Here is an 18,992-nt window from a genome sequence, read left to right on the forward strand (position 1 = left end):
ATGTGAGCGCACACACGTGTGCTGGCTCTCTGCGCCTCTTACCACAGAACCCGGCAGAAGCGACCCGGGTGCGGACCAGGCTGTGTTCCTCGGCCGGCCGCAGTCTGGGGCATTTGTAAAGCATTCACTTTACAGGAATTTGTAAGCTATATGTTTAAGTTCTATGCAGTGCTTGCATGAATGTAATACTTTGCAATTAAAAAAGAAGTCTGAAAGAGAAAAGGAAGGAAGCGAGGGAAGGGGAGGGGAGATGGAGAAAGAGAGCCACGGGGAGGGGGTGGGAAAAGAAGGGCCTGACAAAGGAAGCATTATGTAACTGTTAGCTATTATTGTCTAAAGACAACTCCCTATGCTTTTGGATGCATTTTTGAATGTAGGAACAAGATATTCATCAGTAAGATATATCCAGTCAAGTGTCACAGGCACACATGCCTAAGTAGCTCTCTTTTTTTGAGGGAGTTCTACTTTTGTGGAAAACAGCACAGCATTTCACTTCTTATTCCTGTTAAAACTTTTTTATTGTAAAAGATGACAAAGTTAAAGAGAATAATATAACAGATATCTGCATACTTACTACACAGCTTTATCAATTCTTTACCTTGTATCCTGTTTGTCTCAGTTATTTTTAAGTAAAAAATAATTAGTTCTACAATTATGCAAGTGGAACACCCCCTCCCCAACATGTGCCTCTTCCCTCCTCGTTTGTCCTCCTCCTTGAGGGCAATCATCATCATGATTATTGTTTATTGTTTCTGTGCATTTTTTTTAAGATTTTATTTATTTATTTGAGAGAGAGAGAATGAGAGAGAGCACATGAGAGGGGGGAGGGTCAGAGGGAGAAGCAGACTCCCTGCCGAGCAGGGAGCCCGATGCGGGACTCGATCCAGGGACTCCAGGATCATGACCTGAGCCAAAGGCAGTCGCTTAACCAACTGAGCCACCCAGGCGCCCGTTTCTGTGCATTTTTATACAAATAGCATAGATCATTAGACACTACTGTTTTGCATTTTTTTTTAAGATTTTAGATTTTATTTATTTGAGAAAGAGAGAGCACAAGCAGGGGGAGGGCCAGAGGGAGAGAGAGAAACAGACTCCCCACTAAGCAGGGAGCCCGATGTGGGGCTCCATCCCAGAACCCTGGGATCCTGACCTGAGCCGAAGGCAGACGCTTCACTGACTGAGCCACCCAGGCGCCCCTGTTTTGCATGTTTTTAAAATTATGTTTTATAGCTTTAATACAATGGTTCTGTTATTTTATTTGCTGTATAGTGTTCTATTGTATGAACATGACACATATTTTATCCATTCTCCATCTGTCATGTATTTAGATCATTTTCATAATGTTTTGCAATAACCAATACTACAAAGAACATTCTCATACTTGTCTCCTGTTACATAAGGTTAAGAATTTTTCTAGATATCTTCCTAAAATGGAATTGGTGAATCAAAGGGTAGTGCATCTTCAACTTTACCATCTATGGCCAAATTGTTCTCCAAACTGGGTTTGCCCATTTGCACTCCCACTAACAGCATATAAGAATTCTCCCCAATTAATATTTTTTTAAATTTTATTTTATTATGTTAGTCACCATACATTACATCATTAGTTTTTGATGTAGTGATCCATGATTCACTGTTTGCGTGTAACACCCAGTGCTCCATGCAGTACGTGCCCTCCTTAATACCCATCACCGGGCTAACCCATCCCCCCACCCTCCTCCCCTCTAATCTTTACCAGAACTTTGCACTATCTAGCTTTTACACATTTACCAATTTGAGAACATGAAATTGGTATTGTTGTTTAGATATCTATTACCCTAAACACTAAAGAGATTATACATGTTTTCAAATGTTTCTGTCATTATAATTTTCTCCCATGTTGACTGCCTATTTATTGTTTGCTATTTTTCTTTTAGGTCATTAATCTTCTACTTACTAATTCCTAAGCATTCTGTAAAAATTCTTCTCTGACATCTTTTTCCTCTCTGGTAAGCAAATTCCTTAGGTAATTCTTTTAAAGATTTTATTTATTTATTTGAGAGAGAGGGAGGGAGGGAACACAGCAGGGGGGAGGGGCAGAGGGAGAAGCAGACTCCCTGCTGAGCAGGGAGCCCAAGGAGGGGCTCAATCCCAGGACCCTGAGATCATGACCTGAGCTGAAGGCAGGCGCTTAACTGACTGAGCCACCAGGTACCCCACGTAATTTTTTTAATTGACATATACACACAGAAAAGTACACAAATCATAAGTACACAGGTCAGGGGACGCCTGGGTGGCTCAGTCAGTTAAGCGGCTGCCTTCAGCCCAGGTCATGATCCCAGGGTCCTGGGATCGAGTCCCACATCGGGCTCCTTGCTCAGCAGGGAGCCTGCTTCTCCCTCTCTCTCCCTCTGCTTGTGCTCTCTCTGTCAAATAAATAAAATCTTTAAAAAATAAATAAATAAATAAGTACACAGGTCAGTACATTTTCACAAAGGTAACCAATGGCCACATCACATAGTAGGACATTAACAGCACCCAGAATATCCTCTTTTGTTCCTTCTCACAAGGGTACACACTATCTCAATTCCTAATACTATGCATTATTTTTGCTTGGTTTTGAACTTTATGTAAATAGAATTACCCAGTATTTACTGCCTAGTGTGTGGCTTCTTTCATTCAGTAATATTGAAAGACTCATCTATGTTTGTTCTCTGATATATTGTGTTCTATTGTATTAATATGTTACAATTTATGTATCCAGTCTACAGTTGATGGCTATTGGGATAGCTGACAGTCTAGGAGCTATTGCCAAGAGTGCTACCATGAGCATTCTTGTACATGTCTTTTGGTAAACTTACCTATGCATTTCTACAGGGCACATAGCTAGAATACAGCAGCTGGGTCATAGGGTATTTTATGTTCAACTTTAGTAGAGCCTCCCAATTTTCAAAAAGAGTTCCTTCAATGTATACTCCCATCTGCAGGGTATGAGAGTTCCAGTTGTTCCACAGCCTCGCCAAAACTCGGTATTATTGGTCTTTTCTATTTAAGGCATTCTGGTGAGCATAAAATGGTATCTTCGCAATGTGCATCTCCCTGCTGAAGTCCATCACTTTTCAAATATCCTCTCCCACACTGTGACTTGCTTTTTCACTATTTTTACGCTGCTCTTTGATGAACACAAGTTAATTTCAATGTAGTACACTTTTCCTTTTTTTTTAATATTTATTTATTTGACACAGAGAGAGCACAAGTAGGGGGAGCGGCAGACAGAGGGAGAAGCAGACTCCCTGCTGAGCAGGGAACCCAATGCGGGACTCGATCCCAGGACCCGGGGATCATGACCTGAGCCGAAGGCAGACACTTAACCAACTGATCCACCCAGGTGCCCCACTTTTTCTTTTTAATTAGCGCTTTTACAGCAATGTCCACAACAGCCAAACTATGGAAAGAGCCAAGATGTCCATCAACAGATGAATGGATAAAGAAGATGTGGTATATACATACAGTGGAATATTATGCAGCCATCAAAAAAAATGAAATTGGGGTGCCTGGGTGGCTCAGATGGCTAAGCGTCTGCCTTCGGCTCAGGTCATGATCCCAGCATCCTGGGATCGAGTCCCACATCGGGCTCCCTGATCCTTGGGAGCCTGGTTCTCCCTCTGCCTGTGTCTCTCATGAATAAATAAAATCTTTAAAAAAAAAAAAAAAACAAAACGAAATCTTGCCATTTGCAACGAAGTGGATGGAACCAGAGGGTATTATGCTAAGCGAAATAAGTCAATCAGAGAAAGACAAGTATCATATGATCTCACTGATATGAAGAATTTTTTTTAAAGATTTATTTATGTGAGAGACAGAATGAGAGAGAGAGAGAGCATGGGGGGGGAGGGTCAGAGGGAGAAGCAGACTCCCTGCTGAGCAGGGAGCCCGATGTGGGACTCGATCCCGGGACTCCAGGATCATGACCTGAGCTGAAGGAAGTCGCCCAACCAACTGAGCCACCCAGGCACCCAATATGAGGAATTCTTAATCTCAGGAAACAAACTAAGGGTTGCTGGAGTGGTGGGGTGTGGGAGGGATGGGGTGGCTGGGTGATGGACATTGGGGAGGGTATGTGCTATGGTGAGCACTGTGAATTGTGTAAGACTTATGAATCACAGACTGGTACCTCTGAAACAAATAATACATTATATGTTAAAAAAAAAAGAAGAAGAAGATGATAGTAGGAAGGGAAAAATGAAGGGGAAAATTGGAGGGGGAGATGAACCATGAGAGACTATGGACTCTGAGAAACAAACTGAGGGTTTTAGAGGGGAGGGGGGTGGGGGGATGGGTTAGCCTGGTGATGGGTATTAAAGAAGGCCCATATTGAATGGAGCACTGGGTGTTATACGCAAACAATGAATCATGGAACACTACATCAAAAACTAATGATGTGGGGCGCCTGGGTGGCTCAGTTGTTAAGCGTCTGCCTTCGGCTCAGGTCATGATCTCAAGGTCCTGGGATCAAGCCCCACATGGGGCCCCCTGCTCCGCAGGAACCTGCTTCTCCCTCTCCCATTCCCCCTGCTTGTGTTCCCTCTCTAGCTGTGTCTCTCTCTGTCAAATAAATAAATAAAATCTTTAAAAAAAAAAAAAAACACTAATGATGTATGATGACTAACAACAATAAAATTAAATTAAAAAATATATATATAATTAGTGCTTTTAGGTAGCAATATTTTGCTACCTCCAAAATCATGAAGGGCGCCTGGGTGGCTCAGTTGGTTAAGCGACTGCCTTCGGCTCGGGTCATGATCCTGGAGTCCCTGGATCGAGTCCCGCATCGGGCTCCCTGCTCGGCAGGGAGTCTGCTTCTCCCTCTCCCACTCCCCATTTGTGTTCCCTCTCTCGCTGTGTCTTTCTCTGTCAAATAAATAAATAAAATCTTAAAAAAAAAAAAAATCATGAAGACATTCTCCAATGCTTTCTCCTAAATGTTTTATTGTTACCTTTCACATATACAGCTACAATCCATCTGAGATTGATTTTTGTATATGGTTGAGTTAGGGGGTCAAGATATCTTTTTAATATAGACATGAAGTTGACTCAGCATCACTTATTAAAAAGACCCTCCTTGCCTAACCACAATGAAGCAACCCCTTTCTCATAATTCAAGTGACATGTGTGTGTCTATTTCTGGACTCTCTATTCTGTTCAATTTGTCTACCTTTCTATTCTTATGTTAATACCACAGCATCTTAAATACTGCAGGTTTATAATAAGTCTTGATATAAGTCCTCTAGGTTTGTTCTTGCTCTTCAAAGTATTCCTGACAATTGATGACTCTTTTTATTTCCATACAAAATTTAGAATCTGCTTGTCAATTTTTTTAAAACTCCCAGGATTACACTGTATTAATGGATCTGTAGATCAGTTTGAGAAGAACTGGTATCATTACAACACTGAATCTCCCAATCCATAAACATGAGCTATTCCTCCATTTACTTAGGTCTTTTTAATTTCTCTCAATAATGGTACATTTTTGCATCTTTTATTAAATTTATTCTAGGCATCTGACATTTTTGATGCTATTGTAAATGGTATTACAAATTTCATTTTCTACTTGCTTATTGCTGGCATATAGAAATACAACTATCTCTGTAGGAAAGAACCTTACTAAATGAACTTATTAATTCTTATAGTTTACAGATAGAGCTTTGGGTTTTTTTTTTTTCCATAGACAATGATGTCATTTGAGAATAATGATAATTTCATTTCCTGCCCTTGAATCATTTGCCCTTCACATTTACTTGCCTTCTTGCTCTGGCTAGGACCTCAGTATTGAATAGGACTGAGGTACAGTGGGCATCCTTATCTCATTCCCCAATCTCAAGAGAAAAAGCTTTCCATAATTCACTGCTACAATGTTCCACAGTGACTTTTTTTCCAGCAATGACTTTTTATCCCTAAATCTTTAATATTCATTACATGGGTAGTTTGCTGCATTTAAGACTCTCTCTTTTCTATATATATAAAAGGTAACCTTGGGTTTTATTTTGATTGATTGATTTTGACAGAGCGCGAGCAGAGGGAGGGGCAGAGACAGAGGGAGGAAGAGAATCTTAAGCAGGCTTCAGGCCCAGCAAGGAACCCGATGTGGGGCTCGATCTCTCAACCATGAGATTATGACCTGAGCTGAAATCAAGAGTTGGATGTTTAACTGACTGAGCCACCCAGGCACCCTTGGGTTTTTTTTTTTTAAAGGTCAACACTTGATAAATTTCTGGCATATGATTTCCATTTTGGGTCTCAATGTAGCTTTCACTAAAACCTGTTAAGGGATCTGTCTCTATTTTTTTGTTGTTGTTTGGATATTTCTCTTTATTGCATTTTGTGAAATAAAATAAAAACAAAAATACATAGATTTAGATTTATAGCAAAGATATTCAGGTCACTTACATTTTTTAAAGAGGGGTGAGGGGGGAGAGGCAGAGGGACAGGGAGAGAATCTGAAGCAGCCTCCCTGCTGAGTGCGGAGCCCAACACGGGGCTCGATCTCATGACCCTGAGATCATGATCTGAGCCAAAATCAAGAGTTGGACATTTAACTGGCTGAATCACCCAGGTGCCCCTCTTATCTACATTTTTTTTTTTTTAATACCGCAGGGCTCCAGTTCTCAACCCTCAATGTGCATCGCAACCCACTGGGAGGTGAGCTTGCTTGCTTCCTTGCTTGTTATTTATTCATTTGAAAGAGAGACAGAGAGAGAGCACAAGCAGGGGGAGAGGCAGAGGCAGAAGCAGAGTCCCCACTGAGCCAGGAGCCCACCATGGGGCTCGATCCCAGGACCCGGAGATTATGACCCGAGCCAAAGGCAGACGCTTAACCATCTGAGCCACCCAGGTGCCCCACTACATTTTACATCAAGAGGGGTGCCTGGGTGGCTCAGTCGTTAAGCATCTGCCTTCGGCTCAGGTCATGATCCCAGTGTCCTGGGATGGAGCCCCGCATCGGGCTCCCTGCTCAGCGGGAAGTCTGCTTCTCCCTCTCCCGCTCCCCCTGCTTGTGTTCCTTCTCTTGCTGTGTCTCCCTCTGTCAAATAAATAAATAAAATCTTTAAAAAAAATAAAATAAATTGAGATCAAGATAAATTGTGAAGGCTAAAGATCCACTGATTCATTTCTTTCATTTAAGAAGCAATTTTAGAGCAACTACAATGTACCAAGAATGATGCTATGCTCCAGGAACTTTGAAGACTGAACATTCATTAATTAACTAATTCTTTCTTTTTTTTTTTTAAGATTTTATTTATTTATTTGAGACAGAGCGAATGAAAGAGAGAGAGCAGGAGAGGGAGGAGGGTCAGAGGGAGAAGCAGACTCCCCGCCGAGCAGGGAGCCCGATGCTGGACTCGATCCCGGGACTCCAGGATCATGACCTGAGCCGAAGGCAGTTGCTTAACCATCTGAGCCACCCAGGCGCCCCTAATTATTTCACTTAAGTATTTTTTTGAGAAATTATGGTACACCTGGGCCTTGCACTGGAGATATAGAGTTCTCCTCAAAGAGGTCCCAGTACACAGGGGGAGACTGAAACCCAGACACCGGTCATAGAGCATGGGAAGCTCAGTGACATACACACGCACATGATCATACACAGAGGGGCAGCTGGCATCTGCGAAGACCTGGCACAAGAAGTGATGCCTGAACTGAAGCTTAAAAGAGAAATATAAGTTAATTAAGTAAAAGGGGAACAGAAGTAGAAATATTGCATCAGGAGTAAAGGGCTAAAAGTAAGCAAACTAAACAGCATCATTCATTCATTCCACAAAAACTTACTGAGGCTTTCCTATGTCACAGATGTTGTATTAGGCACAAGGTACTGATAAGTAAAAATCGATATAGTCCCTGCTCTCCTGAGTAGCTCTAACATAAAGGAGAAGAGGCATTTATAAAATGACACATAAGACCTTTTATCTAAATATCCATTAACTTATTTTTTTAAAGATTTAATTAATTAATTTATTTGACAGAGAGAGCACAAGCAGGTAGATTGGCAGGCAGAGGGAGAGGGAGAAGTAGGCTCCCCGCTGAGCAGAGAGCCCAACATGGGGCTCAATCCCAGGACTCTAGGATCATGACCCGAGCAGACGCTTAACCCAACCGAGCCACCAGGCACCCCTAAATATCCATTAACTTCTAAATACTTTCTGGTAATATAGTCTGCACGTTGTTATATTACTAAGACAAAAGTTAATAATATGTATATTAAATAACTATAATTTAAGAGTTTCTAACTTTTGGGTGCCTGGGTGGCTCAGTTGGTTGAGCGACTGCCTTCAGCTCAGGTCATGATCCTGGAGTCCCTGGATCGAGTCCCGCGTCGGGCTCCCTGCTCGGCAGGGAGTCTGCTTCGTCCTCTGACCCTATCCCCTCTCGGGTGTTCTCTCTCTCTCTCATTCTCTCTCTCTCAAATAAATAAAATCTTTAAAAAAATAAAAAAAAAAAGAGTTTCTAACTTTTTAGTGGGAGGTCTCAGAAATTCATTTAGTTTGGTTGTTCTTAAACAATAGCTTCTACATGAAACTATATTATAAATGGTGGTTAGGTTTACCCTCTGGCCCCCAAAGCCTACTTAATGCATAATGCACATGGTGTAAAGCATGAATAGTCCTATTTCAAATATACTGAATCACCATTATGTCAAGTGAATGGAAAAATGTAAGGCTCTTGGGATACACTGTAAAAGAAAACACAGACCTGCATCTCCTAGGAGTTACAATTTAGTGAGAGACAAATAACTGTACAAATGAACGTATAATGATAATCTGAGATGAGTGCTAAGATAAAATGAAAGGACCAGTGGACCATATAATGAGCACCTGAGCCTACCCTTGAGGTCTGGGAAGACTAATTTGGCAACTAGGCAAAGGGATGAAGGAAGTAGTATTTTCATTTTCTTTGGGCAAATACTCAGTAGTGGAATCACTGCATCATAGGGTAGTTGTATTTTTAATTTTTTGAGGACCCTCCATACTGTTTTCCACAGTGGCTGCACCAGCCTGCATTCCCACCAGCAGCGCACAAGGGTTCCTTTCCCTCCACATCCTCGCCAACACTTGTTTCTTGTGCTGTTGATTGTAGCCATTCTGACAGGTGTGAGGTGATCTCACTGTAGTTTTGATTTGCACTTTCCTGATGATGAATGATGATGAGCATCTTTTCATGTGTCTGTTGGCCACCTGGATGTCTTCTTTGGAAATTTTAATTGGAGTTTTTTTTTCCCCTGATGTTGAGCTGTGTAAGTTCCTTATATATTCTGGATATTAATCCCTTATCAAGTAATGTACAGAATTGTGGGATCATTACACTGTACACCTAAAACTAATATAACACTGTATCTTAATTATACTTCAATAAAAAAAAGTGAGGGGGATGAAAGAACATTCTGGTAGGATGTTAACGGACCTGAGACAAGATCAGCATAGATAATGTAAAAAAGGGGAGGAGGAGAGTGCCATGAGAAATGCCACGTCCAGACTACACAATGCCTTCTTTCTAAGAGCAAAGGGAAGCCCCTGAAAGATCGAAAGCAATGGGGTATCATGGCAGATCTACATATTAAACAGCCCATCCCACTGCACCATGGAGAAAAGATTGTACAGAGTCCAGAATGGAAACAAGGAATCCAGTTAGGAGATTACCATGCTGATCCCGGAGAGAGGGGACAGTGGCTCAGACCACAGTGGCAGCAGCAGAGAGAGAGTAAAAGATAAATGAGTTGGACAGGTATTTAGGTGCTAGGACTTGGTGCAGGATTACTGAGAGGGCAGAGAGAAAGGGGGTGTCAAGGATGACTACAAATTTTAAGAGCTATTTAGGAAGAACTGATTGAATGTTGAAAGTGAGGCAGAAAAGTGAACGGGTGGTATCCAGACACACGCCTTGAACAATAGAGTGCATAATGATTTAGCCACAGAAATTCACTGAGACACAGCAGGAAGTTTAGGAAGAAATGTGATGAGTTTCATTTTGGACTCATTGCATTTGAGATACTTTGAGTACTCCATGGGTACAAGACAAGCAGGTAGTTTAGAGACAAGAGTCTGACAATGTAGTAGAGTGTGTGTGGAGTAGAGACAAAGGAGTGGGATTCATGATTTTGCAGTTTATAGCTGGCCCCATTGGTGGGGTGGAGATGGGACTCTGGGTAAGTACTACCATAAAGAATTAGGGTTGCAGGTCTCCCCATCTCTTATGTTAATTAGAACCCAACCTTCTTTCAGCCACACGCTAACCCCTAAGTAAATCATATCTTGTCTGTGTAACCTCCCCAGGTTTAATTATAACCCAGGAAGGGTTGACTTAGAATCAGATTCACTATTTTCCTCCAATGGAAACCAAGTGTTGAGTAAAGAAAAGCAGAAGAATTTAACATTTCGGCCTCTTTTGCAAACTTTCTGTTCCTATATGAGAACTCGTCTTTCTCCATCCTTCTAGCCTCTTACTGCAACAAACCAATATTTGTGAAACAATATGCACAAGCCAGGCTTGTGTGTACCATTCTCAGAAAACCATTTGCAAACCTGAGATATGATTTATCGTTATACCTAATATTTATTTTTTCATTATTAAACTTTAATTTCATGCCAAGAGAATGAAAAATTAAATTTGGTATAAGGCTTGTGCAGAGCCTTGTACCACTCTAATACCACCTCTGGTACAATCTTTATATTTCAAGTTATCACGGCAGGGTACTGGGAAAAGTTTTCAATTAGCAATAACTGCACCTTGGATAAACCTCATTGGCTACAATACTGTCACTGCACAAAGCTATAATCCTTTATATTTCAAACCTTGTTAAAAGTGTGTCTAGGGGCACTACAGGAAAAAAACTGAGGGTTGCTGGAGAGGAGGTGGGTGGGGGGGATGGGGTAAGTGGGTGATGAGCATTAAAAAGGGCACTTGATATAAAAAAAAAATGTGTCTGGGGCACATGGGTGGTTCAGTTGATTGGGCGACTGACTCTTGATTTAGGCTCAGGCCTTGATCTTAGGGTTGTGGAAGGAACCCCGCATCAGACTCCATGCTCAGTGGGGAGTCTGCTTGAGATTCTCTCTCTCTCTGCCCCTCCCTTCCCCACACACACTCTCTCTCTAAAAAATAAATAAATTGATCTTTTTTTTTTTTTAAGTGTGTCTAAAATAACTTGGCTCACTTTCCTGCTTTTGCTACATACAAAATAGTGGCCATATCAGCAGGTACTCAGTATGTTGACTATTACATTCTTTAGGACTCTTGGTTGCAAGTGACAAAAACCCACCTGAAAGCAACTTAAAGAAAAAAGAACGTATTGCCTTTGATAGCTTAGGTAGCTCACTGACTGAATCTAAGAAAAAGCTGCAGAATCTGAGAAATCAGGGAAGACCACCACCAACACACCTTACCCATTGGGATTTCAACTTGTTTCTGCTTCTCTTTATGAGTTAGTCTCATACATTGTTATTATATATCATCCTCTCCGTGGGGTGGGAAACATGTCACCCCCGTCAGAGTTTGGCTGCTTCCTTTCCACGCACGTTGCTCTTTCCCCATGTCCAAGTAGCAAGAACAAGGAATGATTCTGTTTGGTGGGGAGATGAGATATTTCACTGCCTCAGGCCTGGGCCAGAGGGAGAGATCTGCTATCACAATAAAGAATATGGCAAATCTTTTGGGATCTACCAAATAAAATCATTACCATACAATCCAATCATTACCATACAATCAACACAACGGTGATGCCGAAAATCTTATCTTTTGGGTGGAATGGAAAAAACCTGTGACAATACCTCAGAATCATTCTTGTGAATGCTAATTCTCATTGGGGAGTACTGTGAATGTAGACAGAATAAGACTGGGGACAGAAGTCTGTATGTCACTGAACATCCCTAAAATATCATATTTGTAGTAAATGTTAATCTCAAAAAATAGGATGTAAAAATCATTTTCAGTTACTTTTGAACTCAAATTTGCCATCTTTACTTTTTTTTAAAGATTTATTTATTTATTTGTCAGAGAGAGAGAGAAAGCACAAGCAGGGGAGCGGCAGGCCAAAGGAAAGCAGGCCCCCAGCTGAGCAAGGAGCCTGATGTGGGAATTGATCCCAGAACCCTGGGATCATGACCTGTGCAGAAGGCAGACGCTTAACCGACTGAGCCACCCAGGCACCCCTCAAATTTGCCATCTTTAGTCTAGGTTTTACTACATGCAATACAAGTATAATAAAGAAAAATCTAAATCAATAACTTTTAATTTGGTGATTGAGCTAATCTTTTTCATGATCCATTAATCACATACTCATTTGGTATTCTTTTCATGAGCTTCTGTTTATTTTTTTTTTTTTTAAGATTTTATTTATTTATTTGAGACAGAGAGAATGACAGACAGAGAGCATGAGAGGGGGGAGGGTCAGAGGGAGAAGCAGACTCCCCGCCGAGCAGGGAGCCCGACGCAGGACTCGATCCCGGGACTCCAGGATCATGACCTGAGCCGAAGGCAGTCGCCCAACCAACCGAGCCACCCAGGTGCCCTATTTTTTTAAAGATCTTATTTATTTGTCAGACAGTGTGAGAGAGAGATGAGAGAGCACACACAGGGAGAAGCAGGCTCCCCATTGAGCAAGGAGCCCAATGTGGGGCTTGATCCCAGGACCCTGGGATCATGACCTGAGCCTAAGGCAGAGGCTTAACCAACTGAGCCACCCAGGCACCCCGTGAGCTTCTGTTTTTTAAAAACAACATCACCATGACATAAACATTAATTACAGATATGAGTAAAGAGGAAGTACACCTCGGGGCGCCTGGGTGGGTCAGTCGTTACGTGTCTGCCTTCGGCTCAGGTCCTGATCCCAGAGTCCTGGGATCGAGCCCCGCATCAGGCTCCCTGCTCAGCGGGAGGCCTGCTTCTCCCTCTCCCACTCCCCCTGCTTGTGTTCCCTCTCTGGCTGTGTCTCTCTCTGTCAAATAATTAAATAAAATCTTAAAAAAAAAAAAGAGGAAGGATACCTCTAGCCATGATTCCTGGGAGAACTGAAAGCTAATAATAAACATTTACTGTAGCTCAATTCTCTTTATCAGTCCTTCTTCAAAAACAAAAAATTTAAAAAAAATTAATTATAGGGACCAAAAAGTCATTTTTCAAATATGATAAAACCAAACAACACTGTTTGCAAGATTCACTAACCAAAATGTGAATGTTTAAATGATCAAGAAACTAATAAATTTCAGAATATGTTTAAAAGCAAAATGTACAGTTTATGTGAAATTGTTCCCCAGTCAAGGTTCACCAATAATTCAAAATATACAATTAGTTTTATTTTTCAAAATACAAAGTCATTTTTATGTAAAATTAGCCAAAGATACAGTCATTTTACTTAGAATTGTTATCTGAGTCTTAAGTAAAGCAAATTTGACACGAATAAGACATTCAGTGCTCCCTTTAAAATTACTGCACCAAACTTCAATTAGGCTTTAATACTCCAGAGGCCTTGGCATTTGGACTCTATCATGTAAGTCAAATTTTTAAAAAACTGATTTGATTTTTTTTTTAAAGATTTTATTTTATTTATTTGACAGCGAGAGAGGGAACACAAGCAGGGGGAGTGGGAGAGGGAGAAGCAGGCTTGCCGCCAAGCAGGGAGCCCGATGCGGGGCTTGATGCGGGGCTCGATCCCAGGACCCTGGGATCATGACCTGAGCCAAAGGCAGACGCTTAATGACTGAGCCACCCAGGTGCCCCAAAACTGATTTGATATTTTGGACCTTGTATAAAACTATTTACTGTAAATTTCTCTGGAATTCCAACTCTAAGGAGACTTTTAATCTGGCTATTGTAGCTGTTCTGACTCTCAATATCCTGAAGACTGAAAAGATTCTATGACTGTAAACTTAGTGTCCTTTTGTCATGCAAATGAATTCTCTGTGCTAGGGCTAATTTGATATATCACAGGTGCAGAAAGCAGAGATTACAGAGTAGTATAAAGACAGACATTTGAAACCTCTTTAGACTTTTGCATGCCTTTTTCAAAGCTTGTAAAACTTGCTGGGATGTTAACAAGTAAACTGAGAAAGTAGCAGGACTTGGGAACTGGACTCAGAGTGACACATTTATTGACATGCCTCCTTGGCCAAGTCCCTCACTGTCCCTGTGCCTTAGTTTTCTTGTTTTAAGTGGAGGTAATAATAGCTACAGCAGAGGACTGTTTGTGGCAATAAATAAAAAGATGAATGAAAACCCTGGTATGTGGCCATGCAACTTCATAAATAGTTACTATTATTATTTGGTTCTGTTACAAGGAGAAAGCCTCAGCTTTGAACACTTAATATTAATTTTGGTTGAGAACCAAAAGTTATTTTTTGTACTTATCACTAGGGGCAGATCTAATGCCAATAGTGGCTTTACTCAAACTTGCCTACGGATGTAAATAATCACCTGGAGCATCTTCAAGCGCACCAGCAGACCCTCGCTAAGTAAAATGTCCAGAAAGAATGTTAAATAGCCATGTCCCACAGTTCTGAATTTCTGCGAACCATTAATGTTCTTGATCATACAACAGTAAAGTCTGACGAGCATCTGCCTCAGTTTGCCCCTCAAAACGCTAGGCTTAGCCTGTACGAGAAGAGTTCAAATTCCTGGGTATACAGATGCTGGAGCCCCACCGTCAATATTTTGTCTCAGTGGGTCTAAACTTCAGGTTTAAAAAGTTCCTCAGGGGGCACCTGGGTGGCTCAGTCGTTAAGCGTCTGCCTTCGGCTCAGGTCATGATCCCAGGGTCCTGGGATCGAGCCCTGCATCGGGCTCCCTGCTCCGCGGGAAGCCTGCTTCGCCCTCTCCCACTTCCCCTGCTTGTGTTCCCTCTCGCTGTGTCTCTCTGTCAAATAAATGAATAAAATCTTAAAAAAAAATAAGATCTTTAAAAAAAAAAAAAGTTCCTCAGGTGAGCAGAAATCCAGATTGTTTTGTAATGCTTTATCATTGACGGTTTTTCCATGTCAACAAGTATCTTTCTACAACATAATTTTAAATGGCTTCATAGTATAGGTGTGCTATAATTTGTTTCCGATTTGTGCTTGGTTTCTAGTTCAAGCTAGGCACCACATATATTAATGCCCTTGCTATTTATAAAGCGGCCCTGACTTAAGTCTTAATGCCCAGGTACAGCCTCATGGTCTTGTAGAGAGGAGTGGTTAAGACACCGTGGACTCTGGCATCAGTCTGAACTCACACCCCAACCTTGGACAAACTGGTTCCTACATCTGTTAAATAAGGATGATCATAATACCACCTCATAAGGTGGAGCTGATTCGATCTGCATATGTAAAGTACTTAGCACAGTGCCTAGCACAACATAAACAATAAATCTTAACTACAGAGAAAAAAGAAGAAGAAAAGCAGGCTCTGACATCCAGAAGCTGGCCAGGCCTTCACAGCTGGTCCTGGCTGTTCTCCTAGTGACCATAAACAACGTCACAGAGTATCAGACAAGCCCACTTTAGTGACCATGGTCGCTAAGCGACCCACCCTATAATCCTGCCCGAACACAGGCAAAACACGAATACTGTCCAAACCACAAAATAGGAAACGGTCCTTCTCCCAGCAAATGAGTGACTGCTGCCGCTGCTTTGCCTCATTCTAGGGTCCTCCTTGGCAAGAAGTGCCCAATCATAAAAAATCCCCTCTTCTTGGCAGCACCCAATCCAAAGCAAAGCCCCCAGTTCCTTACCTCCTTCCCAAATATCCTAACACAAGCCCAGTTCACTAGTAAGTCCTTTCTAACCCCCTCACTGAGACGCCCCACAGCTCGCAAGGTACACCTTCTCCCTGGCTACAGCTCGCAATAAACCCACCTTGTTCCACTCAAGCTGAACAAGTGTGTCCCTGATGGTCCTCAGCTGGAGGCCACTGCTGGTATTGTTCTGGAGCCCTCTCTTCATAATGGAACTACAATGTAGGAAGCTTGCTTTCACCTTGGAACTTCATCTGTATATCATTTGAAAAAGTAGAGGTGGGAGCCAGGGAGCAAAGGACATCCCCACTTAACTTGAGAAACACCAAGACAGATTAAGGATTCAGAAGCACTGCAACTTTGGGGAGCACCTGGCTGGCTCAGTGGGAAGAGCATTTGACTCTTGATCTTGGGGTTGTGGGTTTGAGCCCCACATTGGGTGTAGATATTACTTAAAAATAAAATCTTAAAAAAAAAAAGCACCGCAACTTTTGTAAAAGGGTCACTACAACTTTTTATCAGAATATTCCTTAACCACAAGACACATTCTTAGAATGCAGGGCCTGCATATTACTCAAGACTAAAGTTTTTTCTAAAGTGTCTAGCTCTAAGGCCATAGGTTGTTTCTAATTTATAAACGGGTTGTTGCAGAAATTCACTTAAGGTTTGTAACACAGACCTTCTCATTGAAGCCATATCATAGGGGCGCCTGGGTGGCTCAGTTGGTTAAGCGACTGCCTTCGGCTCAGGTCATGATCCTGGAGTCCCTGGATCGAGTCCCGCATCGAGTCCCGCATCGGGCTCCCTGCTCGGCAGGGAGTCCGCTTCTCCCTCTGACCCTCCCCTGTCTCATGTGCTCTCTCTCTCAAATAAATAAATAAAATCTTTAAAAAAAAAAAAAGAAAAGAAACCGTATCATAAACGGTCATTAGGTTTACTGTTCATCCCCAAAGCCTATATAATCCTGAATACACGTGAAGTACTACTTCAAGTGCATCATTATTTATGCTTTCTTGGCCAGGTAAAAATGCAAAATGCATTCTCACTGCGGGAGGTCCATCTCACCAATATCACCCAAAGTAGCAGTTAAATCATGCTGGTGCCAGTAACTTAGCTCCCTACAAATGCATTAGAGCGGTGACCAGGACAGTTCGGGCTGCACGAGGCTTTATTAGACTGCAGAGCACGAAGCTTGGAGTTAGGCAGCAGGGCTGGTTAATTCCGTGAGTCAGAGGCTCAACAAAGTATCAAGGACCCAAGTGAGCGAGCCCACCCCTAGCTTTTTGCCATTATTGTCAGAGTATCAGGGATGGCTGCAACACTTACCACATCCCCACACAAACAATAAAGCCCAGTGAGGAAGAGAGTTTATGCCACAGTGACCCTTCTTGGGGGAGGGGAAGTTCTTCGTCAGAAGTGCTCCCCTCCCAACTTTCCCTCACTATGAAAACTTCTCTCATTGATCAGGAGTGTATCACATGGCCATGCTGAAACCAATCACTGCAAGAGGAAAGGTTCCCAGTGCTACCTGCACACTGGAATCGCCTCGGAGCTTTGAAGACAGAATTCCAATTCTCAGCAACAGGTTTTAAAAGGTCCCCAGCTGTTCCAAGAGTATACTTAGCAGCTAGCCCTACTGCATTAGCCTAATCAAGTTTCACCCCTGCATGGGCTTTGGGGCTCTGCCAGCAGTCATGGGGCAGGCAACAGCGAAGGCCGTGGGTGAGCAACTAACTACATCTGCTATGTAGACACACCTTGCTATAGCTAAGAGAAGGGGGTCTCTGCAGGCCGGTCACCCAGTAGGTGACCTATAATGACAAATTCAAAAGATTTGTTGTAAGAGATTTGATGGCTATCTTAATCCCTAACCCCTGCAAAAACTGGGAAATGAAGAAAATACCTTATAAACTTCAGCTTCAGGGTGTTAAACATAAAAGCCATTAGACAGATGGTTATAATGTCATGATGACCTACATAAGCAAACCAAAATCAGCCTGTAAATGCTTCAAGGTTATGAAATCAAAACACACAATAACCAATCACAAAGAGCCAACGAGGCTTGAAGCGATAGCCAGTCAATCATTTCCTTACTTTGCTTCTGCCTTTTCTCTATAAAATCTCTCGCCTGAGCTCCTGTAGGCGGAGCCCACTTAACCACTTCCGGTTCGGTGCGGCCAGGTTCAAAGTGATTTCCGCTCAAAGAAACACTTAAAAGTCTTTAATATGCCCCAGCTTACCTTTTAACCGTTCTCATCTCAGAACAGGGAACCGAGGGAGACCCCAACAGCCCCCCAGGAACACGGAGCAACAAGCACGAGTACCTGCTGAGCCCCTTGAGCTCGCTGCTTTCTCACTGTGCGTGGGGACGGCGGTCAAGTCCCTCTCAGATCCTGGCTTCTCGCTCCGGAGCTTTCTGTGCAACTCTCTGCGTTATGAGCTTTCTCACGTCACTTGAGCATTTCTTTTTCCGGACAGGGTCCCGAAAGCGGCTGGACTTGGGGCTGCGTCCGACTTAAAAAGCAGACCGGTTCCGGGACCGACTGGTTCCGTCTTAGAAACTGGTCCGCGGATGGCCTGGGTCCGACTTAGAAACCAGACCGGGTCCAGTGTGAGGCCTCAGGTGAATAAGATTTTGTCTTAAAGGCTGAACAAGTGTTAAAGATAATCTTCGGTGGCCACGGTGAAGAACTTTTAACCATCTTAGATAACCTTATCAATTTACGAGGCACCCGAGAGAAAGAGGGGTCTCAGCCAGACACTGACTACAAAGGGTAGAGAGAAAGTTATTTTTCCTCCTCTACAGTCTCTGGTGGCCAGGATAAGACCTGCTGGGACACCCCTGCTCACTCTGGAGCATGCAGAAAGAAAGCATCCTGGGAAAACTGGCAGAGGCCAGCAAAGGGTAACAATTCTTACCAAAGTCAGCTCTCCCAGACCTCTGTCTGTTGCCTGGTGGAGAGAAGGTAAATTTCACATTTTCCCTTTCCAAATTCGGATTGGCAGAAAAAAACTGGTTAACCGTCCTTTCTCTCCTAAGGACAGCAATAGCCTTCTTTTTTGTCTCATTTTGCATCCTGAGAATTTGGCTTGGCAACCGTCAGACTGGGGGCCCCAAAAAGATAGCTGAACAGAAATGTGTATTGCGCCCCATTCGTGGCTAGATAAGCCTGGGCAGAAATGTGGATTGCATTCGACTTGCAGCTAGGGTCCTACCAACTGTGGGACCTGATAGTATTTGATAAGAATTGTTACCCTT

The 18,992-nt window shown here is 42.5% G+C and overlaps 1 pseudogene; it reads right to left on the reverse strand.

Moving 5' to 3' along the window:
* Positions 1-10,689: 10,689 nt before the first annotated feature.
* LOC123851245 (U4 spliceosomal RNA) lies at positions 10,690-10,802 on the reverse strand (annotated as a pseudogene).
* Between the last annotated feature and the right edge of the window lie 8,190 nt (positions 10,803-18,992).

Source organism: Mirounga angustirostris, unplaced genomic scaffold (genome assembly GCF_029215605.1).
Source record: "Mirounga angustirostris isolate CCGP_5_RB_7025 unplaced genomic scaffold, mMirAng1.0.hap1 SCAF_11, whole genome shotgun sequence".
Lineage (NCBI taxonomy): Eukaryota > Metazoa > Chordata > Mammalia > Carnivora > Phocidae > Mirounga > Mirounga angustirostris.